The sequence below is a fragment of the Macrobrachium nipponense genome, chromosome 18 (genome assembly GCF_015104395.2).
Source record: "Macrobrachium nipponense isolate FS-2020 chromosome 18, ASM1510439v2, whole genome shotgun sequence".
In the NCBI taxonomy this organism is placed as follows: domain Eukaryota; kingdom Metazoa; phylum Arthropoda; class Malacostraca; order Decapoda; family Palaemonidae; genus Macrobrachium; species Macrobrachium nipponense.
The window spans coordinates 17,262,503-17,269,603 of NC_087211.1; positions in this window are offsets into that span (position 1 = coordinate 17,262,503).

Genomic DNA, 7,101 nt, shown 5'->3' on the forward strand with positions numbered 1-7,101 from the left:
TATATACATAAGGGCCGGAGCTGGAGCTCAAAGAAGATATATTCCGAAGGAAGTAGTAGGGAAAGGCATCCTCATCTTTCAACAGTTTATTCATGCCGACGTTTTCGCGACGAATTCCAGGTCGCATTTTCAAGGCTAAAAATATATATAAGTTTACGAACATTAATAATTGATCTAATTTAATTTACATTAAAAATGTCATGGCAACAGCTCTCAATACAGTAAAAAGTAAAAGTTAAAAGGTATTAGTTAAAAGTTAAAAGTTAAAAGTTAAAATTGAACAGCACCTTCAAAGTCAGACATATTAAAAGTACAGGACTTCACTAAAAATTTCAGAAACAACCACCTAACCATATTACAAAAGCGAAAGTAAAAACTTGACACAATATAGGTAAAAATACAGTGAGGCAGACCAGCTGCCCAAACTAGGCTATGAACAATTTTACAGAGGACGTTTGGGTATTTAAAACGACGGTACAGTCTTTTTAATAATGATAGATTCTAAAATTGTCAGGTTGTTGTGTTCCGCAGTTGGCCCAAGATAGAAAAAAATCCTGCTGTCAATATATGTTTTAACTGTTTTTGAGTGATTCCGTATATTGGATTGTTCTGGTTTTATTTGATAACCTACTACCTGTTCTATTGGCTTATGCCCCTGTGGGAATCAATTCGAACCTTCAACAGCCTCCTCGTGCATCCCACGTATGTCCCGTGATCACATCTCGGGCAAGTATATTTATATACGACGCTGGACGAAAGCAGAGGACTGAGTCGGTCTTGACTCTAAACAGCGATCCAATGGTTAAGGGATTTTTGGTTGGGGATAATTTTCAAGTCCACAGCCGGAAACATCTTTTGAATAGTGGATGTGCATGTTCTCCTAAAGGTATCATCATGCAAGAAAGGGAAACTTGCAAACATCTTTAGTCTCGATACAGTAGATACCGTGTTGAATGCACCATTTTCTCTGTAAGGCCCATTTTGGTTTTCTTTAAAAGGAAAGGGGAATCTGCTGGGGACAGAGAAAAAATGGTGCATTCAACACCGGTATCTACTGTATCGAGACTAAAAAAAGATGTTTGCAAGTTTCCCTTTCTTGCATGATGATACTTTAGGAGAACATGCACATCCACTATTCAAAAGATGTTTCCGGCTGTGGACTTGAAAATTATCCCCAAAAATCCCTTAACCATTGGATCGCTGTTAGAGTCAACAGACCAACTCAGTCCTCTGCTTTCGTCCAGCGTCGTATATAAATATACTTGCCCGAGATGTGATCACGGGACATACGTGGGATGCACGAGGAGGCTGTTGAAGGTTCGAATTGATTCCTCCCACAGGGGCATAAGCCATAGAACAGGTAGTAGTTATCAAATCCAGAACAATCCAATATACGGAATCACTCAAAAACATGTAAAACATATATTGACAGCAAGGATTTTTCTATCTTGGGCAAACTGCGGAACAACAACAACCTGACAATTTTAGAATCTATCATTATTAAAAAGACTGTACCGTCGGTTCAAATACCCAAACGTCCTCTGTAAAATTAAAGTTCATAGCCTAGTTTGGGCAGCTGGTCTGCCTCACTGTATTTTTACCTATATTGTGTCAGTTTTACTCTTTCTTTTGTATAGGTAGGTGTTTCTGAAATTTTAGTGAAATCCTGTACTTTTAATATGTCTGACTTTGAAGATGCTGTTCAATTTTAACTTTTAACTTTTTAACTTTTAACTTTTAACTTTTACCTTTTAACTTTTTACTTTTTACTGTATTGAGAGCTGTTGCCATGACATTTTTAATGTAAAGTTAAATTAGATCATTATTAATGTTCGTAAACTTATACTATATTTTTAGCCTTGAAAATGCGACCTGGAATTCGTCGCGAAACGTCGGCATGAATAAACTGTTGAAAGATGAGGATGCCTTTCCCTACTACTTCCTTCGGAATATATATATATATATATATATATATATATATATATATATATATATATATATATATATATATCTATATATATATATATATATATATAGTGTTTTTGACACGAAGGAAAAAAAAGGAAAAAGCGAGATAGCCAAGTACTTTCGGTCCTGTTCGGACCTTTACTGAGTTTGCCTCAGTAAAGAGTCCGAACAGGACCGAAAGTACTTGGCTATCTCGCTTTTACATTTTTTTCTTTCGTGGCAAAAAAACTTTATATATATATATATATATATATATATATATATATATATATATATATATATATATATATATATTTATATTTATATATATATATATATATATACTGAAGATCTCTTAGTAATGAAGAACACAAAGTTTGAAAATCATTACGCAGGTGATCCACTTAATTAAATCACTTTAAAAATTGCAGAACTAATTACGGTTCATTATTAGCGTTAGAGAGAGAGAGAGAGAGAGAGAGAGAGAGAGAGAGAGAGAGAGAGATTTAATCCACAAATTGCCTCATCTCATTAGCGTACGATGTGGGAATTTTTTCTGAGGAGAATAGCGAAACTATATACGGCTTCTAGTCTTTCCAAGGACAGAGAGAGAGAGAGAGAGAGAGAGAGACCGAGACGAGAGAGAGAAGAAGAAAGAGAAAGGAGAGAGAAACTGGGTAATTAAACCATCCCAAAAATGATGAAGGTGAAATGAGTCGAAAAATGATATATGTTTGAGGAGGAGTTCGAAGGATGAACGAACAAGAATTAGCATAATTAATGTTAATTACCGCTAAAATACTTTGAACAAATACGGAATGGAAAATAACATTTAGGCAAAATACCAAGCGCTGGGACCTATGACGAGGTCATTCAGCGCTGAAAGGGAAATTGAGAGTAAAAAGGAAACCTCACAGTTGCACTATGAAACAATTGTTAGGATGAGGTGCAATGAGAGATGGAAGAACGAGAATATGAACGGAGGTATAGTAAAAGGAATCCCAGGGGTTGCAGCTAGGAAGGGCCTAAGGAAGGGACGCCGCAAAGAACCTTGAGCAATGCCTACAGTGCACCGCGTGATTGGAACAAATACCACAGAGGAAACTGGTTAGATATGGATGCTACTTCGAAACCCAAGAGAAGTATATAGATGCATAAATAATATCAGAGCTAAGAAAGAATTACCGTAAGAGGGAAAAGTGGCACTGAAGGAAATAAGAGACAATCGAAAGAAGAACCTTTTTGGTCTTCATGAGATTGAGGCTGTCGAGCCAGACTCTGGGTGGACATTTTTTGTCAGACAGTCCTTAACAGTGACAAGAGAGAGTTGGAGTGGTTGGACAGCAAGATAAAAGAGTTCTAGAAAATACAGGATATGATGTACCAAGGATCCAAAGGTGGAAATTTGGATGGAAACCCTCCTCCTCCTCTTCTTCCTCGGTGTATGACGTTTGCTGAAAAAAAAAAAAAAAAAAAAAAAAAAAAAAATCAGTGCCTGGACCCAAGTGGGACGGCTGAGAGATGGCGAGCATTAAATATGCATTTCCTATCATTTCATTTGAATAAATGCAGACTTATGCAGAGGAATTTAAATATGCAAACAAATTTAGTCCTCCGTGAGAGGATTTATAGTTTTGGGTAAAAGACTTTTGCTGACATTCACCAGGTGTATACATTATTCTGTATATATATACGTATATATAATTCACACACACACACACACACACACACACACACACACACACACATATATATATATATATATATATATATATATATATATATATATATATGTATATATATATATATATATATATATATATATATATATATATATATATATATATATATATATATATATATATATATATATATATATATATATATATATATATATATATATATATATATATATATATATATATACGTAAGTGCGTGTGTTAGCTCATGCTTTTCCGATTTAATTTTTATCACTAAGATTAAATTCTTACAATGTCTTTTGCGTTTTTATATTTGAGTAAAAAGAAAATACTTAATAAGAACTTTAGCAAACGTTCTACTATTTTTCTCTGCAGTGCAAACCAACGCACGTGCATGGCCAAATTCATCTACTAAATGGAACCATGAACTTTCTTCACAAGGGTCCGACGAAACAGGCTCCCGACAGAGGAGCGTCATTCATATTGCAAATAAAACAGGTTTGAATTGGCTGTTCGGCTCAATAGGAAATTTGTTTGCAATAATGGCATAATCCATTACTATAATAACTTTTCATTAAAAGGGTCAGGCAGCGATATTACCACTTATTCTAATTTCGTGCTCTCTAATTCGCCTTCATTACGACGGGCCCGATTTTAAATATTGCTAATTGAACCGAATTCTATACAGTATTTAATGTATGCTTTCAGTTCTGGTCACTCTTGGTAGACTACGCATGCGCCAGAGATTTAGTGTTTGACAGTAACCTTGAATTGTTTTTTTAGTTAGAAATTCATTTAATGTAGGAGGAAATATATTGATAAATATCTATTTTCATAGTTGTTGTCATGAATTGATGATAAGTATACTAAATGATAATACAAATATATATATATATATATATATATATATATATATATATATATATATCTATATATATATATATATATATATATATATATATATATATGTATATATATATATATATATATATATATATATATATATATATATATATATATATATATATATATATATATATATATATATATATATATATATATATATATATATATATATATATATATATATATATATTATATATAGTATATATATATATATATATATATATACATATATATATATATATATATATATATATATATATATATATATCCTTCGAGCTACAAATGTCCTTTAATATCTATTTCGCTCTACCTCGGAATTGATATATTTTCATATAACTATGTACCGAAGGGGAATTTTTAGTAGACAATAATTTCGTCCCCTCATGGGATCGAACCAATGTCCAACGGACGGGAACGAAATCAGGACCGACAGTGACGCTATCATTTCGGCCAACAGACAGGCTGTTAGTTTATTTCGATTCTGACCCTACAAATGACCGTCGAACTCTTTTTTTCGTAAATAAAATCGACATGAAACCCCCTCTACCATGTTAACCAATTTGAACGTTTGACGCATGTAGCCATATTATGAATAATTATCATCACCGTGATTCATACAAATCATTTGAGCAACAAATGTCCTTTAATATCTAATTTGGTCTACCTCGAAATTTATATATTTTCATATATGTACCAATTTCGTTCCCGTCCGTTGGACGGTGGTTCGATCCCATGAGGGGACGAAATTATTATCAACTAAAAATTCCCCGACAGTGACGCTATCAATTCGGCCAACAGACAGGCTATAAGTTTATATCGATTCGGACCTTACAAATCACCGTCGAACTGTTTTTTCGTAAATAGAATCGACATGAAGCCCCCTCTACCATGTTAGCCAATTTGAACGTTTGACGCATGTAGCCATATTATGAATAATTATCACATCACCGTGATTCATACAAATCATTTGATCTACAAATGTCCTTTAATATCTAATTCGCTCTACCTCGGAATTGATATATTTTCATATATGTACCGATTTCGTTCCCGTCCGTTGGACGGTGCTTCGATCCCATTATTATCAACTAAAAATTCCCCTTCGGTACACTTAAACTTCCTTAGTTCCCTCGGTTTTCAATCCAACTGTACAAAGAGAGACAGATGTTTTCTCTCTCTCTCTCTCTCTCTCTCTCTCTCTCTCTCTCACGAACAAACACAACAGTGATATTACCACGAAATCGTGTGCGCTGGAGACGGAACGGAAAATAGATTCACAATATTGTACTTGTTAATCTACCGAATTCATTCAATTCAGGTGATTTCGTCGTATATATATATATATATATATATATATATATATATTATATATATATATATATATATATATATATATATATATATATATATATGATATATATGTATATATTCATATATATATATATATATATATATATATATATATATATATATATATATATATATATATATATATATACTTATATATATCTATCTATCTATCTATACTATCTATCATCTATCTATCTACATATATATATATATATATATATCCTATTATATATATATATATATATATATATATATATATATATATATATATATATATATATATATATATATATATTTATATATATATATAAAATGTACCCCACGTGCTTAATAGGAAACGGCTGGCAATCTTAGTAGTTGGAAATATCAGGAGTGAAATGGTGATGTGTTTGAGAATCTCATTCCGTTTAATTATCAAACTTCAACCAGTTCCAGGCAAAGTCCTCCACCTCAGGGCTAATTAAAATTGACACAAGATTATGTTACTGCAAATGAACTCTACTTTTTACCAGATTACTAGCCTCCCACCCAGACCAACCCCTAACCCTTCCAACTGCTGCTTGTTCTCGGAATTCTATTCCAGAAACTTCTATTCCAAAATTCTCTTCTCAGAAGTCTTTTCCCTGATTCTTCTCCAAAATTCTATTCCAGAATTCTCTTCCTGAACACTTCTCCCAAAATACTTTTCCAGAATTCTTCTCCAGAATTCTTTCCCAGAATTCTATTCAAGAATTCTATTCCAGGATGTTTCCCGATTCTTTTCCAGAATTTTCTTCCAAATTATCCTTTCAGAATTCTTTTAAAGAGCTCTTTTCCAGAATGGTTTCCCAGAATTCTTTTCCAAAATTCCTCACAACAATCTCTTCCAGAATTCCTTTCCAGAGTCTTTTTTTTTTTTTTTTCCAGAACTCTCTTCCAGAATTCTGTTACGGTTCGTTCTTCAACATTGTACTACCTTACAAAAAACAATAATATGATGATGTCGCTCATTCTGCGTCATGTGAAAACGAAGGTTTCCCTAAATGCTTTACCAAGTGGTTTATTAATTAGCGATGAAATGCAACATATTTAAACTCCAGTAGTAGGCAAATAAACTGAATTTGCATAAAATCGCATTCATCTAGATTCCAGGGAGTGGAACAACGGACACTTGGTAATGAAACTTGTGTATTTTCGTTGTTCGTTGTTCACTGTTCATTTA